The sequence below is a fragment of the Pocillopora verrucosa genome, chromosome 1 (assembly GCF_036669915.1).
Source record: "Pocillopora verrucosa isolate sample1 chromosome 1, ASM3666991v2, whole genome shotgun sequence".
Lineage (NCBI taxonomy): Eukaryota > Metazoa > Cnidaria > Anthozoa > Scleractinia > Pocilloporidae > Pocillopora > Pocillopora verrucosa.
The window spans coordinates 4,657,555-4,680,413 of record NC_089312.1 but is presented as its reverse complement, the minus strand read 5'-3'; the positions used below and the strand labels follow the sequence as shown (position 1 = coordinate 4,680,413).

At 38.4% G+C, this 22,859-nt stretch overlaps 3 pseudogenes; all 3 read left to right on the top strand.

Moving 5' to 3' along the window:
• The first annotated feature begins 5,638 nt into the window (after positions 1 to 5,638).
• LOC131800120 (ficolin-1-like) lies at positions 5,639 to 9,079 on the top strand (annotated as a pseudogene).
• A 900-nt stretch (positions 9,080 to 9,979) lies between these two features.
• LOC136278014 (vesicular glutamate transporter 2-like) lies at positions 9,980 to 16,534 on the top strand (annotated as a pseudogene).
• Positions 16,535 to 17,916: 1,382 nt separating this feature from the next.
• On the top strand, positions 17,917 to 21,778 carry LOC136278949 (vesicular glutamate transporter 3-like; annotated as a pseudogene).
• The last annotated feature ends 1,081 nt before the right edge of the window (positions 21,779 to 22,859 follow it).

Below are 22,859 nucleotides of genomic sequence, written 5' to 3'. Positions count from 1 at the left end.
TGGAGGTACCGTAAACCTCCTACCTTCTTATTTTCATCTCGCTTTCACATGTAAATATTTTTGATCAGTCGCCATTTGAATTCTCTACTTCGCAGGGTGTACATTTCATTATTTCAAGTAAGGAATCAGCTTTGCATAAATGCAGCTGGTTTCTGTTATTGCAAAATTTTTCAGTTAACGTTATCTGCATTGCAGTAGCACACGATCGCACGAGCAAATAAAGGGAAAGATCATTTATTTGAATTGCAGATTTGCTTTCTTTTTTATGAAATTATGTGGTACGAAACCTTTTAATTCTTATAAAAAAATTTTCCCTGAAACAATAAATTTCACCTAATAATTAACCATGAAAAACTGCGACAAAAGCTAAAAGCTCCTTGGTCAAAGATTCCCCCATGCAATGATCTATCTTCTTTGATTGACTATCTGAAAGACTAACTCAGTTGTTCCTTTGGCTGTAAGGGGCTAGACAACGATATAACAGGTCAACGAAGGATATGCCTTGTATGTAATTAATTGATATAGCTATTGTTCGCTGAGTCTGGACATTAAGATTATAATGAAAACAGTTTATTTAAAGGAACTCCTTGAAAGGGGTTCCTTCGCGAATAAAGAGCTAAGCAATAATTTCACAAGTTAACGAAGGGTATGCCTTACATTTGTTTGATTAATAAACAACGTGCGTCCTTTACTCCTAGGTTAAAATAATTATGATTACAATGACAATAAAGTTACTTAAAAGACCTCATCGAGCGCATTCTTCACGCCATTAAAGAGATGAATAGTGATATCACAAGTTGACGGATTGTATTCCTTTTCTGTAGAGGATTAGTTTATAGCAACTGTCCGCTCTGCGTGGGGTATGATGGTTATAATGATAATGATTACAGAGGTTTATTTACGAGTTCTCAACCAGCGCATTCTTCGCGCCGTTAAAGAGATGAACAGGGATATCACAAGTTATGTAATTGATTAATTGGTAACAACTGTCTCTCTGCTGCCTGGGTACGATGAATACAAAAATTATGATGATTACAAAAAATATGATGAAAAAAGGTCTATTTACGATCCCCTCTAGGGGCTTCTTCGCGTCGTTTAAGAGATGAACAGTGATATCACAACTTAAGGGAGTGTATTTCCTTTTATGCCATAGATAATCTATAATAACTTTCCATTCTACCTGTGTGTGATGATTATAATAATAATGATTATGAAGGTTTATTTTCAAGACCCCACCCAGTGCATTCCTCGCACCGTTAAAGAGATCAATAAGGATCTCACAAGTTAAGGGAGGGGGTTTACTCATATAGTTGATAATTCATAACAACCGTCCACTCTATCTGGGGTATTATGGTTATTATGATAATGATTATAAAGGTTTGCTTACAAGTTCTCAACAAGCTCATTCTTTGCGCCGTTTAAGAGATATATAAGGATATCACAAGTTATGGAGTGTATTCTTTTACGTTTTAATTGATAACAACTGTCCGCTCTGCCTGGGGTATGATGATTACAAAAATTCTGATGAAAAAGGTTTATTTACAAGATCCCCTCTAGGAGCTTTGCGTCGTCAAAGAGATGAATAGGATATCACAATTTAAGTGAGTGTATTTCCTTTTATGTCATTGATAATTTTAAAACAACTGTCCACTCTACCTGGCGTATGATGATTATAATAATAATGATGATAAATGTTTATTTACAACACTTCCCGAGTGCATTCTTCGCTTATTTAGAGCGTAAAAGAAATTGTTGCAAGCTATTCTTCACTTTAAGAATGTATTTTCACCTGCTAACCTAGCTAGGTCGCCGCTCGAAGTCAAAGAAATTTCCACATTAGTTCAGACAAAGCTTTCCATGGGGAATGAACATGAATCTGTGGATATTTAATCTCGTCTGTTCAGCTGTTTACGGCAGAAACCGAATTTCAGAGCCAGATTTGAAAGCTGTTAGCTTTGCCGAAAAGATAGCAGGACAAAAGCTGAACGAAAGCCTGATAAAAAAATAGATGTGGATTCGGAAAGTTCCTGTCGCTTTAGTGTGTGTGAATGAAGAGCGATGTCAGTCTTACAACTTTGGAACCCAAAAGGGCGACTCAGGGAAATTCAAATATCAGTAAGCGACTCTGATCGATTTGTTGGATTTGCTAACTTTACCGAGGTTGAAAATTTCATTTACAGAGGAATAAAGGTATGCTAAATCTGTCTTTGTGCATCAAAAATTAATTAATTGCACCTCAATGTTTGAATCTTTATGTTCATAATCGTAGCTGTAGCTCTATTTCAGCGCCTTGCATGATTCTTTCTGAAGCTGTGCTCCACTTAACATGGCTGGGAATTAGCGCGGCATTTCGATTGATCGATTGCGTTCGGGTGCAAGGAAGCGACAGCAGGTAGTTGCTGGTTAAGAAGACAGGAGCGAGGATGTTTCACATCATGGGGGTGAACTTGCAACGGTAGAAGTTGAGCGAACTTGAAATGGCGCGAAACCTCTATAAATTACATGGCACCCTCGGGCACAGGACTTACAGAATTGTTTAACACAAATGAAAACGTTCAAATGTCGTACAATTTCTTAAGTGTCATAACTTTCATTCTTGGAATATTCAAAAGAAAAACCGTTCATGCACTGAGTCTCTATCTTCCTGCATATAAAATCGACGAAAGAACTTAAAATTAAAAAAAGACAAAAACGTTTTTATCAATGTTTGAAAAAACATACGTTTCTCTATTTTCCTTCCCTAATGTTAGAGCATCTGCGAAGGTGACCCGTGCAAAGAAAACGAATTATGTGTCGCAAGCTACACATCAAAAACTCACTTGTGTAAGTTATCAGAGGTAAGTGGAGACCCGGTAGATTTTTGTAGTTTGAAAGAAGCCCATGTCCTAATTAATCAAGGGACGTTGTCATATGTTACCTCGATACAGGACAGCAATGTTCTGAATGTTACTTTACGTAATCAATAGGTGCTCAGTTAACACAGTAGGAAGTTTTTCAAATACTAATAGCTATGGGGCTTGGGAAAAATACCACACAACTCTCAAAATATTGCGCGTATTATATGCGCGTATACTATCGACTAAAGTGTATTCATAACAGACGGTAACTTGACCACTTGCTGTTTACATTTAAGATTGCCCCAAGAGCTGTCTTGACTATTATCAAAATGGTTCCAAAACTGACGGTGTGTACCGGGTTTACGCTGATGAAGAAGAACCCTTTCAAGTGCTGTGTGACATGACAACTGATGGCGGAGGCTGGACCACCTTTCAAAGGCGCATGGATGGCTCTGTAGACTTTATGTCGCCTGGGAATCGTACAAAAAAGGCTTTGGAAATCTGAGGGCGAGTTTTGGCTCGGAAACGATTATCTTCACCGTCTGACTGCATCTGCTAACATGGTGTTTCGAATCGATATGGAGGATTACGAAGGTCATCGAAGATTTGCCGAGTACACGACTTTCTCCGTGGCCGACGAAAGCGATAATTATCGGGTGACAATCGATGGATACCGAGGCACCGCAGGTGACTCATTAGCTTCAACTCAGCCCATCAGGTATGTGGCTGGCAATTCGTTTACCGATGTTAGAAGAATGAAAATTGACATTGAGAAATTTATCAGTGGAGCGCTGCTGCTCAAGAATGCGTGACTTACCGTTCACTTGACGAAGTTGAAGATCCTTAAACTTAACTTTATAAACTTCTCCTTTGCCTCATGTTTTAGGAACAACTTCATGTATATTATTGACCATGACTGCCCTTTTTAAATTGGTCATTGACATTGACATTGCTCCTTGCAGCATGATTTACTTTTTGTGCACTGCTTTGTACACAGATTTCCATGTTTTTCTTCTTCACTTTCCTTCTCATGCCTTCAGCAACATTGCTACCCACCCAGCTTCTTGTCATTTTTTCACGAAGTTGTTGTTGTTTTTCTTTTTTTTCAATATAGAAATATGAACTTTACAACCAGAGACAGAGACAATGACGCTAGTGACGTTGGAAACTGTGCAGAGTATTTTAGAGGTGGCTGGTGGTATAAGCTAGCTGCCATAGGGCAAATCCAAATGGCTTGTACCAAGGCGGAAGTCACGCACAAGGAGTTACTTGGATCTCATTTCGAGGACTAGATTATTCGCTTAAGCGCACTGAGATCAAACTTCGACCAGCATGATTTTTTAATTGTAGAAATTGCGTCTTTAAGCTCTCAGCCACATATGTATGTAACTGTATCTTTCACGAATTAGAGACATCTATCAAGCCTACAGTGATTCTCTGTTAGCTTTTGATGATTGTTATATTTCCTTTAGCGGGGTGGCATCAACCGAGACGGAGTTTTATCGCGTTTAATTATAAGGATGCTGCAAGTTTTATTTACTGCAGTGCAGTAGGACAAACGCAAACAAATAGATTAGTAATTTTAAACTGGATCATTTCAGCTGCCACTTGTCTCTCCTGAGCCAACTTATAAAGTTTGTAATCGATTTTTGGTAGCAATGTATGGAAATGAGTTGAATGTTCATAGAGTCCACCTGGGTGCTATAAAAGTTGTCCTCGACGAAGTCATCAGTTGGTATCGCATAATTTGTTTTTCTCGAGCCCTTGTTTTTTAACAAAATAAATTATTAAATACAAAAAAAGGCGAAATATTCCACACGATATGGAGAAATTCCTGAAATGAGTTCACTAATCCTTTTCCAATCTACTACTGCCTTCATTTAACAGAATTGCGCTAATTCGGCTTGCTTTTGCTAAGGTGATACAGCTATCTTTTTTTTTTTGTCGTCCGAGCAAGCACTAGAGGTCATAATTGTGACTGGAGGTGTCCTCCGAAACAAGTTCTGGTCTAATAGAGGTTTAGATCTGACTACTGGCTAGAAGTACTGTGCAAGCTTTACAGCGTGGCTGGTCACGCAAACTCTGAAAAAGTAGTAGCCCTCCTGTTGCTAACTACGATTTTTTCTGGAAATCCTGTTGGTGCGCTACGAGTTAACAAGTAAGTAAAAAAAAAAAAAAAAAAAAAAAACGAAAAAAAAAAACAGAGAAATTGCAGAGGGTATGTCCAGTATGGCCTGATGTCTGTGTAGTGTTCTCCTAATTCTGATAAAAGTCACGCTCTCGTGTGTAACATCCTGTTTACCTGAAGTTAAGGATTCACCATGGCTGATGACGACTACGAGAGACTAGTGCCACTCTACTCCCGGCCAAAACTCGTAGTCGTAGTCAGATCTAAGGTGCTCTAGTATCCGAGAGGCAACGGTTCGATTCCCGTCGTAACCTATCATTTTAGGCTTCTCTGCTATTGCTAAAATTGCAGCTCACCAGTAAGGTCATTTCCTGCTGTAATCCTAATGCCGTTGTGTGATTCGATGCCAAGACAATAACCAAATTAACAATTGTGTGGCTGCAAATGACGATTATATTTTTGAAGGACGTAAAACATGCATATATATATTGGGAAGTTAATGGTTAAATGTTGTGAAAAAATCAGCAGTGGCACCTCTTTGTTTCACCTCGAAGGTTGTTATTAATTATGAATCGGGATAGCTTTAATTGGTTTAATTCGATTAGTTTAGATCCACCTCATTGTTAATTCAGCGAGTGCGATATCAGTCGAAGTTAGCATAGGAAAAAAGAAAATGTATCTACGGGCCCTACTGATTTTTCACTTATGGGCCTTGCAGAAGCTTCAAATCGTTTTTTCGGAGCCAGATTTTAAATCTGCTAATTTCGCAAAGGCGATAAACGATCAAAAACTCAACGGGAGTGTCCTCAGAGACTTTGAAGTAGCATCTGAAATATCTTGTCAGTTTGAATGTGTCTCTGAAGATCGATGTTTGTCATACAACTTCCTTCCCATCCACATAAGGAGACAAGTAGATGTCAGCTAAGTGGCTCGGACCGATTTGTGAGTCAGGTGAATTTTACAAAAGAGGATGGAGCATTATATCGAGGAATACAGGTAACAAAACTGATGAACTCGAATGTCCTCGGTTCGTTAAAGTGTCTTTTCTTTTCGTCTGAATTTATTTCAAACAGGATGCTGCGATTTTCATTACAGTCAGGCTGGTTGTTTCAAGAATTTAATAAGAATGCATTCTTTGTAAACTAGGATCGTTCTATTTCGTGAATAAATGAATAGGAGCTCTTAGATGATGCAGCGATTTTGGTACTGATTACCTTGCATGGTGAGTGAGTAATTACTGGGTTTTGAGGACACATGCTGGGCTTGGAAAGCTTGAGAAGTTGAAATGATTACAACACGATAAAGCGCTTGAAACTCTGGACTTTTGATATATTTTATGTATCTAAGGGGTTTTATCAACCTTTATAAACAACTATTTATTATTATTTTCATATTAAACAAGTTGTTTCACGTCTCAGTTGAGTCAACTGATTCCAAAGAATACAATATCTTCCTAGAGTTATTGGTGCTGAGAAGCACCTGTTATGAAGAAGGCAGAAGTTCTCGCCAGAGAAAAAACGAGAACTCCACACTAAGGCATCCTTTCGTGAAATGAATCTACCTTAAGATGAATCATAATCTAATATAAATTTCCTTTAAGAGTTAAGGTTGAACAAATGTTGTTAGAAATAACACAGAAGAAGCCAACATAGGAATAAATCTAGAAATAAAAGCGGGATGATTTCGTTTTAGGACTATTCAAAACAAAAACTATTTATGTTCTGAGTTTCTTTCTTTTTAAAATTTATACATGACCGACAAGAAGTTTCAGCTATTATGGAGACTCTCAATGTTTGCTCAATGTCGGCACGTACGCCAGCGTATTGTTTTTCCAGAAAATGTTTATGTTTTTGCTTTTCTAGATCACTGAAAGCCATCAAAAGGGCGATGAAAGGTTCAGACTATCGTTTTCTTTAGTAAATATCATCAAAATGATTTTCTTTATGGAGCTAAGACTCCACGAAGGGAGGCGCTCGCCGGTGATAATTTGGCTTAGCCTTTTTTTTCATTTTGTGAAAATTTGTCCTGCCGATCATTTAAAAGCCAAAAAAATTGGGGTTGCAGAGGCAGTTTCGCTCAATCGCTCTTTGCAATTTTGTGTTTTTCTTCCTCTATCTCAAATTTGGTCTTATGATTTTTTTTTTTATCAAAAGGTATTAGAAGGGCACAAATATGTTTAACGGTCCAGCAAATCTTGGGAAATTCCACCAAGAGACGCGATCAATCTTATTCGAAAGATCTCTATATTCTTTGTCGAAAAACTGCGTAGTGGAATAGAACTTCGTATCTGAGCATGCGTAAACTTTCAAATCTGTCACGATCTGTCGCTCTTGGCAATCTTTCCCACGGTGTTTTCTTTTCGGTTGACCTCTTTTTCAGGCGTAGAAGGCTGTAAATATTACGGGTGCAGTTTCAGGAAACCCAAGATTCCATTACATAAAAACTGTTAAACTACTTTTAACACACCTTTTCAAATAACAATCCCCCGCGATCGTATCGAATCACCATATTTGTGGACACTTTTTAAGCTCGCGCTATGTTTGCACCCAGATCTCGCGCGGTCAAAAAACCCTATGGAGCCTCCTTAAATGAAAAAATCCGGCATCATCCTTTTGATACCTCTTTGTATACTGATTTTATTTATTTATTTTTTTAGAGCACCTGCGAGGAAGATGATCCTTGCAAGGAGAATGAAACTTGTGTTGCTAACTACAAATCAAACACTCATGTTTGCAAGTGTATTAGAGGTAAGTGGAGATCCGCTCGGAGAAAAACAAAACCATTCTAGGAGAGGGATATACTGAAAATGCCGAGGACAGATGAGACGGGGAGATTAGCACCAGATGAGGCAAGGTTACGAAAGATCAAGTGTGTAACGTCCATTACAAAAACATTTAGAGAGAGAGAGTGAGGGAAAGAGAATATATAATTTTTGTTATTGTCAAAGCATTTTACTTTCGCGTTTAATTTCTAGATTGCCCCAAGAACTGTCTAGACTATTATCAAAATGGTTCCAAAACTGACGGTGTGTACTGGGTTTACCCTGATAAAGAAGAACCCTTTCAAGTGCTGTGTGACATGACAACTGATGGTGGAGGATGGACCACCTTTCAAAGGCGCATGGATGGCTCTGTAGACTTTTATGTCGACTGGAAATCATAAAAAAAGGCTTTGGAAATCTGGAGGGCGAGTTTTGGCTCGGAAACGATTATCTTCACCGTCTGACTGCATCTGCCAGCATGGTGTTTCGAATTGATATGGAGGATTATGAAGGCGACCGAAGATTTGCAAAGTATACGACTTTCGCTGTGGCCGGCGAAAGCGATAATTATCGGGTGACAATCGATGGATACCGAGGTACCGGAGGCGATGCATTGCTATCTCTCAATAAGCCTATCAGGTATTGGTTCATAGCAGCTTTCTGTACTTTGCTCTGAGAATCACCAGTAATATAAGGGTAAGTTTTGAAAAGCTCCTGTCCAAGAATTTGGAAGTACGTTTAGGATTGCCGGATCCCTGCACTTAAGCTGATCAACTTTTTTCTACAAATGACAAATCTAAGTTGAAATATCACATTCCGGATGCATCATCGCCGATCAGATATTTCAACTTCCAGTTTATTGCAAACCAGGATTGCTCCTTTCAACATGATGACATCAAATTCATGTTGATACTATTAACTTAAAAAAAAAAAAAAAAAGCGTACTAGATTACAATTCTATGTTCTCAAACTTTCCTGATGGGGAATCTTTTATGTGCACTGCTGACAATTAGTGCTCCTTACATATATCCCACACACAGTGCCATCTGCACTTTACTGACTATGATATGCTGTTAGAAGCATTGCTTCCTCGCTTTTTCTCAGTTTCTTACGGAATGCCTTTGATATCCTAGAAACATGAGGTTTACAACGAAAGACAAAGATAACGACGTTAAAAGCAGTGGAAACTGTGCGTTAAACAATAAGGGTGGCTGGTGGTATAATAGCTGCCATAACGCCAATCCAAATGGTTTGTATAAAGGCGGAGGTAACGCACAAGGTATTACGTGGGGGTCATTTCGAGGACAAGGATATTCTTTAAAGCACACCGAGATCAAAATTCGACCAGCATGATTTCATTTGTGGTAGCTGCATCCTTAAGCCAACAGTAAACTGTAGCTTCTAATTAAGAATTAAAGATATCTGTTTTGCGTAGAGTTACAATTCTTAATTTAATTTGTGATGATTGCAATATACAAGTTCGGTTAACGCGACATATTGTTGGCAGATGGCGCGTTTAGCTGTTGTCTTTCAACGCTCTTAGTGGTGATAAACTTTCTTAAATTTTTTTTGTGAAATAGTTTTATTGATTTATCTACGTATGTAGAGCACTTTTTCTGTCTTTGAATTATGTCGCTCCCTCAGTAAGAGAAAGGCACTTTTAATTCGTATTATGAAAACGTTACTTATTTTGTCAGATGAGACTTTCCTAGATATTGATGATGAGCTTAGTTTTAATTAAACGTTTAAATGTCTCAGAGATTGTTTAATTGAGCGAGTTATTTCGTCACTGAGGCTGGCTTGCAAACGCACTTAAAATAAACATCCGCGGAGCCCTGCAAAATATCTCCCGTCAACTCGATGAAAAGAGACCTGCTACGATTAGCTCGTGTTTCATCTTTCTCTGGTACCTTACACATACCTCAATTGAAAACCTGTCATCTTTCTTTTCTTTACTGCATCTTTCAATAAATAATTACCTCAAAATATAATTTTAAGTGTCTGCTACATTTCAAAAAACTTAGATAACTATATAAAAATAACTATGGAGAACGATGTTCTGGACCACGAGACATTTGCTTAAACCCTGAACTCCCTTTGGAGATAGTGCTAAGTTGAATTATGGCCAACAGATCTATAAAGACGCGTAAATCTTAACTCTGTTACAAATCAAGAGAGGAGGGCTCCTCCTACTTTTTTGAAATATTTGCGTCCCTGTTTATCGAAGATTGCTTAATGCTTTTCTAACGTAAAATGGCTGTCAACGCTCTCCCTAAGCGTTACGTTTTGTCTGGAATGATTTTTGTTGGATTCTTTGTTATGTCCGGGCTGAGAGTAAATTTGAATGTCGCTATTGGTGCGATGGTCAATAATCACACGGCTGTGGTGGATGGAGAAATAATCTGCAGGGTAAGTGAAGGTAGCACCTCAGAGAAAACTCGTTCATGTAACACTTCAATCAACTTGTGCTAGATAAAAATCCTCATACAAACACCAAGAGAAGCTCATAATATAAAAAAAACTCGGGGTCAATTTTTTTAATGTATATCGTTGGTAACGATAGTGAAACGTAGTTAAGCTTAACACTTAGTTAATTATCTTTACCACTTTTCGATCCACTTCATTTTTCAATTCACTATTGCTAGCGATCACCGCTTGCAGCCGACCATGACTTATTTTAGCGCTATTGGTTTGTCTCTATTCTATGATTCCATTCTTCCGTAAGCGACCACTTCACGTGGGCCGACCTCAGTACAGGTGCCCTTCGTGTAACCGGACGTTTTAAAAGCCACAAATGTTGGTCGATATACCGTGTGTTTGCCATTCAGTTTGAAAGTGACTTACCAAGACACTCTTTTTGCAAGATTTTTTACTTTCAAGATTGCGATGCAATCGTGTAGTTATTCTTTTGGATAAAAAACGTGTTTTCCATGACATCGCTATCGGGTTTAACATTGTATTTCTAAAGATATCAAATTCCTAAATGTTTATTTTCCTCCAAACAAAAGAAATTATATAAATAACACCTAATCGGTAATAATGTTTTATCAACGAACTACCTTTATGTGATAAATTGTTACTTCAGAATTGTCTTAACTGTTCTACAGGAAGCGGAATTCAAATGGGAACCTGAACTGAAAGGTAAAAAAAAATAAATGAATCAATTAAAATTGATGACGTTAACATTTATAACCAGGCAGTACATAGGCAAGAAGCTTATCTTACAACCACGAAGATCCGTAAAGAGTTCCTATGCTGCATTGCTAAAAATAAATCGTGGCGTCAAGATCCTATGGTAGGAAATATTCACATGACAGGCGTCTGACAAGGAAACTACTCACAGTTTAGTGTACATTCGATGGCTATGGTAATGACATTTGTTATGGGATATACCTGTAACGATAAATACCTGGAAATTTCCAGAATGCTGAGACATGCTGACTTGCATAACATGGAACCATACGAAACATTATATTAGGTCACGTAATCATAATGTAATAATACTAAAATAGTTGTGTTGTAAGCCTCCAAATGTTTGAGAATACTTTGTAGAATTATTTCGTAACTCTTGTCGGGAGTGACCGACTGTTTGGAAAGCTATACCGAGGGAAAGCTAATGTGAAATTGTTCCTCTCAAGGAGCATTGAAGGAAACTGTGATTTTTTTGGTCAGTGGTGAGCTAAGATATACCTTGTAGTGGGCTTAAGTAAGTGTATTGAGGATTAATACTGTACTGACCATAGGATTTGCTCCTTATTAAGAATATTATTACAAGTTGTGTAATAAAGCAGTTGAGTCTGTGGGATTGCAATGTTCTTTCTGTCGGTTAGATTATGACGCAACACAAGATAACTTCAATTTTTCCCCCTAGGTGTAATTTTAGGAGCATTTTATTACGGTTACATGGTGTTCCAAATCCCAGGGGGATGGTTAGCATTACGAGTGGGTGGAGCTCGTTTTTTGGAGCTGCTGTCATGATCGCCTCATTGTTTACTTTGTTAACTCCCATGGCAACGCGCTGGAACCCAGTTGCATTGATTGTATTAAGAATATTAGAGGGCCTCGTGTTGGTGAGTTAAAAATAATAATAATGATGACACTGATAACGATTGAAGAAAAAAAAGTGAAATTAGTACTAGTATTTTAAATGATGGCAGTTGAAAAAAAATCATATTTTAGGAAAATTGTCTTAAGCTTCGATATTAAAGTAGTTAGCGACTTACAATAACATATTTTATCAGGGATAAAGTCTCATAAAACTGGGGGCAATGCATACGATTTATATTTAGGATTAATACTTAATTTCTTTTACCAGGCATGGAGGGAGGTAATGTGGGAAAGGAAAATAGAATTTTGACTTACAGAGGAACTTGAGCCCTTTATTACACCTATTTCGAAATCAATGGTGGTCCCTGTAATCTGATTGGCTCTAACTGACGCGATTTATTCACAAATTGCACCATTTTTGCTTTAAATCGCATCTTTTTTCCAGCCAATGAGGTGGCTACACTAAAAAAAAACAACCAATCAGATTTCAAGGCTTGTTTAAAGTAACCGTCAAATTGCAGGAAAATGAAAGACAAAGAGTGTCATGCGGCAAATTTTGCAACTTTTGTTTCAAAAACTCTATTTATTCCCCCAAAAAAGGATGAATTTAATTTCAGACCGGCTCAGTAATATATCAATGAAATATTTGAACTTACCAGGTCCTGTATTTGGGTGATTTCAAAATGGATGTAATAAAGTGGTAATTAAACCTCGTTTCGTGCAATTTTGGTCTGAAATCATACTTGTGGTGATAAATCGAACTCGCGCTGGGCGCTCGTTTGATTTTGAAATCATGCGTATGATTTCAGCCCAAACTGCACTCCACTCAGTTCAATACCATTATGTATCATTAACATATTTAAACGCTTAAAACAAAATGTCAGAATTTGTCCTCTTGGTAAGTAGTTTTGTAGCCAGTGTAACTTTATACGTACAAGTGCAATTTTAGAAAAAAAAATTGTTCTTGTGTAAGGACCACGCCCAACGTTCTCACCATTACCGGTTAGTCTTTGCAAAAGTAATGGCAATTCCTTGGGATATGACTGCAATGAATAAAGGAACTAATTTGTTTACTTCCATGAATGTCAGGGTGTTTCTATTTCCTTGTAATCACGCTATGTGGAGTCGATGGGCGCCTTCAGCTGAGAGAACAACTTTAGTGACGGTTTCCATAACAGGTTTGCCCTATAATTATATGGGTGATTTTCCTTCAACAAAATCTACCCATGCACTCACGCACTTGGACTTTGCTTATCATCTCAGGGGGAAGCATTGGATACCTCCTTACTATGCCTATTACAGGCTTGCTCACCAAATATGGTTTTGATGGGGGCTGGGCCTCCGTATTTTATTGCTTTGGTGAGTATCTGAGCTCAATACAGTATTGTGAAATTTTATCGTTTTGGAAGTAATGCGTCAAAGACATATAACGTACGAGTTTTATATGTCACTGACTTCCTTTTCCATTTGAGTTATCGATGATTTAAAAATTGTTTCGATTTTATTTACGTCTTTATCTGAACATTGCAATGTAGCTGCTGCTGCTTTTATTCTTTTGCAATAAACTGCTGTCTCTATGCTTAAGACTTGTTTCGATTCTATGAGTTTTAAATAGTTTCTACTCGTGGGTCGATAACGATTTTCGTCATGAACGTTGGATAAGCTCAAACTGAAGGGCTCGTTAGACCTAAGCTAATCTTTCCTCCCTGTCACTCACACGTGCCTGTAATATCCTGATGTATCCACCCTCTCCTCCCTCCATTCCACTAAAGGGCCTCTTGCCTTAGAAGAGGTGGCTAAACCAGTCAGTCAGTCAGTCAGTCAGTCACACAAGAATACTTAATAGAAGCCGTATCGAAAATGATTTCATGGATTTTTTTTATCATGTGTGTTTGGTATAGTGTGGTACTTCGTTTGGCTGATGGTTGTCTACGAGTCCTCCTGCACTTCACCTGACCATATCAGATGACGAGAAGAGTTTAATACAAGAAACAAGCCCTGGACTTGTCTAAGGTAGGTCTCGTACATGACCTTTGGTGTACTTCTAAATGGGCAATGTTCCATGCAGTGTTTGTGGTATTCTTGGTTTACATGTATGATCCAGTTCCATGCCATATGATGTTTAGCATGTAGAGCTAATTTATACTAAAGGGATAGCCTATTCTTTAAATGCTTAAGCGAGAACTGGATTATTGGAAATGAGAAAAAAATTAAAAACATGGGAATTCGACTAAGATTCAGATAAGGAAATTTGCCTCGAAACTTAGGTCATTTAATCTCCTCACCTCAATTCCACTCGCTCCCGCTCTCCTCCCCTACCCTCTCCTCCCCTACCCTCTCCATCCCTTCTCCTCCCTCGCGTCTCCACTTCCTCTTTTTGTTCAAGACCTGACCTAAGTGGTCTGGAAAAATAAAATAAATTGTGACTGAATATCCGCGTTTTTCTTAGTTAGAGACAGTCTTCATGCGTTGATTTTATCTTTTCTACGCATTCTTCTTCAACTTTATTCTGAGTTTCCTTGTCCATTCTATAACGTTACATACATCTTTCCTTTTTTATGATTATTTTTATTTGATTTAATCCCAACATATAGTACTGTCTTTCTTTCCTCAGGTAGAGAATATTGTAATTCCTTGGAAATCTATCTTACTATCACCACCTGTTTGGGGAATAATTGCGGCCAATTTTGCATTGGATTGGGCGTTTTATATTTTGCTTATATCGATGCCAACTTTTCTACTAGATGTCATGAAAACATCTATCACCAGTGTGAGTTTATAGCACCATGTTAAGAATAGGCCAATTCTAACAGCAGAGCTTTTGTTAGCACATTTACGTACCTGCATTCATTATAAGACCCGCCCAGGCCAGAGTCCGGCTCGGTGAGATGCGAGATGGAAAAAACGCAAGGAGAAAGGAAAAAAAGACGAGGCCAGTATTATCTATATGCTCAGTCTACACAGTATGACCTCTAGCAAACTATTTTCTTATTCGGCACTCATACTCTATCGTGAAGTAAATAATGGTCCTTGCTAAACTTCTAAACTGGGCTGCTTTCAACTAAAACTAACATCCAGTGTTATTCTTCTTTTCTTATCTTTATTTTCAGATGGGATTCATGGCTGCTTCACCTTTTCTCGTCGAAGGTGTTTGTTCTCCATTGTCTGGCTTAGCAGCAGATGTGCTGAGGAAAAGTACGGTATCTACAAAGAACGTCAGAAGAGTTTTTTACGCTGCTGGTACGAAAAAAAAAACCGACTCACCAGTCCATATTTTCTATACCTCTAAGTTGGCTAAAGGTTTCTTAGTGACTTGTCTGTGGTAATTGTCAACGATTTTCAGTGAAATGACTGAACTAACTCAACTCGTTTTAACTTCAAGATCTGAAAACGTATGTACTCAATTTTCGTGGTAGATATCCTTATCATAGAGTTGGCTCCAAGTACTAGAAAGATGAAGCGAATCCTATATTTTAATTGGCCTCTCGGTCGGGATCGCCCTCTTTCATCTTGCTGGTTTCATTCTACAAGTTATTAGGCAATTTTTCTATATAACAAGAAAAACGAAAAAACGTGTTCTGGCTGTTTTAGCTATCACAGGGTTACAAACCCCTTTTTCTTCAGAGTGAAAAAAAGGGGATCAGCGATTTGGTGGATTTTTCTCTAATACCTGTTACTCACTTAAGATGACTGGATATAGGTCTCATCCTCGTATCGGTCAATAAAAGCGCAACTTCCAGTCTCCATTACCTCGAGCTTTTTGTGAATTTTGTCTACACCTTAACCGATAATCTATTTCACCTTTCTTCTTGATAATAATGTCTTCCTTTTTCTTCTCCAGGCGCCATAGCGTGTGGGTTTTTAGTACTCATAGCTGGTTACTCTTTAAATGTCACGGTAGTTGTTATTTGCATGAGTCTGGCTGGATTGACTACGTCACTGGCATTCCCGGCATACACTGTAAACATGCTAGACATTGCTCCGCGTTACTCGAGTATCATCATGGGCGTTTGTAACACTGTTGGAACTACAGCTGGGTTTGTCAGTCCAACCATAGTGGGATTCATTGCCCAAGATAAGGTTGGTATGGAGTGCATTTCGATTGATTGCAGTTAAACCAAAGCCAAGTAATTACAACAGCCAATCACAGCAAAAGAAAATGTCACAAAGAGCCAATCAGAATTCAGAGTAAAAGCACAAAGCCAATTCATTTTACCTAAGAGCAATCAGTAATGCGATTTATAAACATGTAGATACCATGTTTTAATCTGAGGCGAGCAGGGAAACTCAAAAATCGAAATCTTCAGGTGAAAGATTATTTTTCCTTTTTGATGACATTCAGGAACATAGTAACTCTTAAAGCATTGTAAAGTAAGGCAGAAGAGACTTATACTATGCAGTACTTTTCAAGATACGAGCCCTGAGTAGCCCAGCGTTCATGCACTCGACCCGGGCCTCCCGCATAGTCCGCCATATTTGCATTCGGTCTATATCAAATCATAAAAGCTCCTAATGTAAATGCTGTACTCTAAGCTTTCAAAAAAAAAATGTTTGACCACATAGCAAAATGCATAACTTCCTTTCCTTCTTTCATAGACTGCTGAAGAGTGGCAAAGGGTCTTTTTGTTAACATTTGTAATTTTACTTGGAGGGACTTTCCTATTTTGCCTTTTGATGTCCGGAGAACGACAGGATTGGGACCAAACTATGAATAAACCAACAGACGAAAACATTGAATCTGAAAGTGCTACTGGTAGCTAGAACAATCCTAGACATAGGTTCTTTGCGTACCTTCGTATACAATATACATATATAATATATATATATAATCATTATTCATCCGCTGGCGGGGAAACGGGGTGGGGACGTGAGGGGGTTGGAGGATTTGGTTGTTTCACAATACCGTATAACTGATCTTGCCATAGGACTCTGTAATCATCTTACGATCCCCCCTCCCCCTCATTGTGGTAAATTGACCGTCAATGTCCTATACTAGGTAATTTAGTGTTAACAACTGAGTTGAAAACGTAAATTAGCCACCGTAAAGGGTAAAAAAGCTGACGTTTCGAGCGTTAGCCCTTCGTCAATCGCTCTGACGAAGGGCTAACGCTCAAAATGCTCAAAACGCTCAACTCAAATTACCCACTATACTCTCCCACCGACGCAGCATCACGGCTTCTTTAGAAACTTACCCCTTTATTTAATGTCCTATAGTACTTCGTTTATACTTTGCTGGCGACGAATGATTCCGCCTCCGTTTCCTATGAAAACCGTGCGATTCTCCACCCCAAAAACCTCTGCCTCTTACCCTAACCCATCCCAGGTGATAAATAACGAGTGGTTCTTCGGCAATTTTCTGAGTTGGTTAATCCAGCCAATCCGTGGTGAGGAAACCAGTTTGTACGTTATTCAATAAAGTTTTCCTTTGTTGTGCAAAATAGAGTTGAGATACAAAATGAATGTGTTCTGCAAAAGTGTATAGAACTTTCCTGCGAGGGAACCTCTTAGTTAACATTTGTCAAGGTTTATATTTGAACTTTTTTTCTAATTAAACTCTCCGTTTGTTATTTGTTTTGTTTTGTTTTTTTATCATTGTATATTCTCTATCAAATCTAAGGTGTCGCATTTTAAGATGTTCTGACGGGCGCCACCTGTAATCCACCATGTTAAAACCTCAAGCAAACTACTTCAAAATGGCTAAATGCTTTTTTATGACATACGGTTTAAAATACATCTATACTACCTTACTCTTTGATAAATAAAATGAAAAATGATCAATGGAGCACTAATGAAATATGATACATCTTCTCATACAGTATTTGGTATTGTATTGTTACTTAATGTTTTTAACTGTGTAGTTATGATTAATTAATGAAATTCAAATTTCCGCTGCTAAGTAGCGCGAATTGATCGGCGTATCTATGTATCTTGTTTCATGCGGACAGCGTAGTAGTTCTATGCATCTCCCTGTCAGAGATTGCACTCCGCTGGACAAAACTTTTAGTTCTATGAGGACTATCTTCGGGCATAATTTAAATCAAGTGCACCATATTGTAAGTATTGTCAGATACGCTGTAAATATTTTTACAAGGATTTAGTGGCCTTAATTTAAAAGAATGTCACCTTGTTCGAATGGGATTCCGAAGAGGTACGTCCTTTCCGTCTTGGTGTTTTGGGGTTTCTTTACAATGTACGCGTTGCGAACCAATCTGAATGTGGCCATCGGAGCAATGGTCAAAAACCACACAGTTGTCATCGATGGAGTCGAGACAGAAAAGGTAGATAACGCTACTCTTACTTGAATCCCTTGATTCAAAATTTTATTACGCTACATAATTAGAGAAAGACAACTCGCAGACTGATCATGGAATAGAAACCGACAAGGAGGTGAAGGTCTGTGGTCCGTGGTTTCGCGACTCAAGGGATTTTTTCAAGTAGAGAAGGCCAGGGTCTTGAGTTTTCCGAATAAATTTAACACCCGCCGTGACCGACTTTACACGTGCGGGTGGCATTTTTAAAAATGATAAATTCAAGTTTTCATATCACCGAAATCAAATAACCACATAGTAACGAAGACTGCTGCTTGTAAAAGAGGGAAGAATCTTCGCCTGTTAAATAAATTAAGCTTTCGGAGCGTGCACTCAGATTGCGTGGTATTAAATAATCAACTAAATTCTCTAACATGTAAGGAAGTATCAATGAAACTGTAAAAAGCAATGCCAACAAAATTTTGTTGTTCCTCTTGCATCAAATTGACACCACCAACTTTGATACTGACTTTATGACCGCAAGGATCGCGAAATATATTTCCAAGATCGTGGTCACGGCAAAAATCCTTGCCAATCCGGTCGCCCATAGCAAGGCTGGAATAAACAAGTGATAAACGCATTTAAACTTTACCCAACTTGTTTCGTCGTCAAGTTCTTTTTCTGGCTTTTTTTTTCCCAGGAGGCAGAATTTAAGTGGAGCTCAAAATTACAAGGCAAGATTAATTTGAAATTGTCGTTGTTCTGTGTTGACGTATGGTATATATATAGAGAATAATACGTGGCTGCGCGTAGATATGGAATTTCTTATAGTGTGTTCAACTCGAGTTCAACACAAGAAATTCCATCCTACAAGCAGCCATGTAATATTTTGCATATGACATGGAAGCAACAAGCCTATAAGGAAAATCCTTGTAAAACTCCGCAGTTTACATGATAAAGTTCTTTAACGATTCTTGTTACACTCAACCTCACTTCCTTTACGGATAATAATAAGTTGTGTCACTATACTCACAGGGGTGGTACTGGGTTCGTTTTATTACGGCTACGTTGCGTTACAAATCCCCGGAGGCTGGCTTGCCTTAAAACTCGGAGGAACACGCCTGTTCGGTTCAGCGGTGCTGACGGCTTCGGTCTTAACATTATTAACCCCGTTAGCTTCCAGAGCAAGTGTGGTGCTTCTTATTGTTGTACGAGTTTGTGAAGGATTGGTTCTGGTTAGTATTAGTTTTAATTACCGAATTCATAAACAAAATAACGCACGATGGAAAAGTAACAATCCTAGATGCAATTCTGATTTTATCAATAAGCAAGTGGGTTATGTGTTAGTTTTATTTGAGTGGTCCTGTTGAAGTGACCGTTCAATACAGTTAACTAAAAGACACAACGCTAACAGGCCGTTGGGACTCGGTCAAAGATGACCGCGACCGCTCAAGAGGTGACCGCTTTTTGAAGGTGAAAATTGCAGTAACTAAGGGGAAAAACTTAGGACTTTGACAACTGACCACATAGTACATGGTGACCGCTAAATACAATGCGCCCTAAGGCTCGACTCTACAAAGACTATAACCTCCCACGTTACCTCAGACTTCCTTTTTTTTCATCTCTAATCTGCCTCTCTAGCCACAAATGAGCTTTTATCTGGTTTCTGACACATATTTGCCAACTATTAGGGAGTACTGTTTCCTTGTAACCACGCTATCTGGAGCAAATAGGCACCAAGCATGGAGAGAACTACTTTAGCCACTATAGCAGTCACAGGTACTTTTCAAACCCGTTCATTTATCATTGATTTGTTTTATGGATCGTTGAAAATTGGTCTAGAAAAAATTGTTTTCTTGGATGGAATTATACCGAAGAGACAAGAATTAACCACTGGCGTAGCACATTGATGAAGGATGCAAAAGATCGGCATGGATTTCAAATGATAATCTTGAGAAATCTACTCCTAAATTTTTACGAGAAGCACAGGTTGCAACGAACTTCCTTCTGCTGGTCTCCCACTCAATTTTTGGCAAGTTGGTAAAGAAATAAAGATATTTCAAATCGTTTCTTCCAACTTGGTTTTTTTCTTCTTTTAATGGTTTTCCCATGGTTGGAACAAAATGTTTTCAAAAATGCAAAACTTGACATTTCTGATTAAAGGTTGCACTGTTGGCAGTATAGTAACAATGCCGATTTCTGGGTTGTTAACAAGATATGATCTTGATGGTGGATGGCCAGCTGTGTTCTATGCATTTGGTAAGAAAAATGTTTAAGATATACAAATAATCCTTAGATTGCTTTGCTTAATCAGGCAAATAAAAAAAGATGAACCAATTCTCTAAGGCCTCAAACCGGATTCAACAGTCAAAGGAAGAAGATAGATTGACATCTATGAAAGTTGGGGTAGGCAGTGGCGGTTTTGTTCGTAAATTTCTTAGGAAGTAGTGTTTGATTTTGCCTCACTGTTAGTTTTGCCTAAAGTGGTGTCGCGGGAGGTCTTAACCAGAATAGTTTAATTCCGCTGAATTCGTTTACAAGGCAAACGGAAGTCATTATTCGGAGTCGTGCACAAGAAGACTGACGTTCTGATTGAAAACAAAGTAAAAGTACAAGGCGCGTAGATTGCTTGAAAAAGGAAGAATTGGTATTTTTAAGGAAACATTCTCAGTGCAAACGACGACTTACGATTCTATCTTAACTAGAAATGACTTTCATGAGATATAGATATCCCAACTGACAAAGCTCAGACTGTCCCTCATCATCCTCCTACTTTCTTTTTTTGCCATTTCTACCTTTTTTTACATTTCAAAGCAAATTAGAGAATAGCAACAACTTTTCTTTCAGCCTGGCCCGACCGAAATTAGTTTACTTTTGTAATGTACACATAATCTTTTGTACGATTTACTTTTACTCGGCTCATTTTCTTCGTCTCAGATGGGATTTGCGGCTGCCACTCCGTTTGTTTTCAAATCTTTAACTTGTCCCTTGGCAGGAGTCACCGCTGACCTTCACAGGCGGAATATTCTTTCTACCAAGACGGTGAGACGCGTGTTCTACACAACAGGTATAGCACAATTTTTAAAAGTGGGAAATGGTAAAGCATAATCCCAGTACTATCAGGCGAAATGCTCGCGAAATGGTCCTGAAGTAAGAAACCGTTATAGCAGACCTGAAACGTCTTTTGAGTTACATGGCGGATGGCATTAACATTAGGTCTTCGTTATAGTGTAAATGGTTTTCATTATCCTGCGTCCTGTACGTACGCCTTTACTCCTTTTGTCAGAAGTTGATCACCTTGATGAACTCTATGCAAATAAAATTGCTTTCTCGTAAATATGAGATTCAAACCAACACATACATTTTTTCTTGACGTGGAATGCCACAGGAATAGCCAATAAAACGAAAACAGTCTTTAATTAACCAAGACATCTAACTGACGATCCTCTGCTTGCCAAGTATACCGGGTACTTTGTATATGATCGCATTTTGTTTTGCAGGTGCAGTTACCGGTGGACTATTTATTCTAATAGCGGGCTATTTCAAGAATCCTGATGCTGTGATAGGTTGCATGTGCGTTAGCGGAACTGCCCTCGGATTGGTTTATGCGGGCTTCCAAGTAAACATGTTAGATATAGCGCCAAGAAACGCGTCTATCGTCATGGGCATCGTGAACGCGGCCAGTAACACCGCTGGCTTTCTCAGTCCCATGTTGGTTGGGTTCATAACGCATCACAAGGTTCGATCCACTAAATAGCTTTGCTCGGCTGATAGTATCACTCTGTTGTGTGTCTTTTCCATGTGTGTCATGGTACTCCTCCCTCCCGTGTACTAGAGGTTTATTTACGAGTTCTCAACCAGCGCATTCTTCGCGCCGTTAAAGAGATGAACGGGGATATCACAAGTTAACGAAGTGTATTCTTTTTATGTAATTGATTAATTGGTAACAACTGTCTACTCTGCCTGGAATACAATGAATTTAAAAATTATGATGATTACAAAAAATATGATGAGAAAGGTCTATTTAAGATCCCCTCTAGGGGCTTCTTCGCGTCGTTTAAGAGGTGAATAGTGATATCACAACTTGAGGGAGTGTATTTCCTTTTATGCCATAGATAATCTATAATAACTTTCCATTCTACCTGGTGTGTGATGATTATAATAATAAAGATTATGAAGGTTTATTTTCAAGACCTCACCCAGCGCATTTCTTGCACCGTTAAAGAGATCAATTAGGATCTCACAAGTTAAGGGAGGGGGTTTCTATCATGTAGTTGATAATTCATAACAACTGTCCACTCTATCTGGGGTATTATGGTTATTATGATAATGATTATAAAGGTTTGCTTACAAGTTCTCAACAAGCTCATTCTTTGCGCCGTTTAAGAGATATATAAGGATATCACAAGTTATGGGAGTGTATTCTTTTACGTTTTAATTGATAACAACTGTCCACTCTGCCTGGGGTATGATGATTACAAAAATTCTGATGAAAAAGGTTTATTTACAAGATCCCCTCTAGGGGCTCTTGCGTCGTTAAAGAGATGAATAAGGATATCACAATTTAAGGGAGTGTATTTCCTTTTATGTCATTGATAATTTTAAAACAACTGTCCACTCTACCTGGCGTATGATGATTATAATAATAATGATGATAAATGTTTATTTACAACACTTCCCGAGTGCATTCTTCGCTTATTTAGAGCGTAAAAGAAATTGTTGCAAGCTATCTCTTCACTTTAAGAATGTATTTTCACCTGCTAACCTAGCTAGGTCGCCGCTCGAAGTCAACGAAATTTCCACATTAGTTCAGACAAAGCTTTCCATGGGGAATGAAC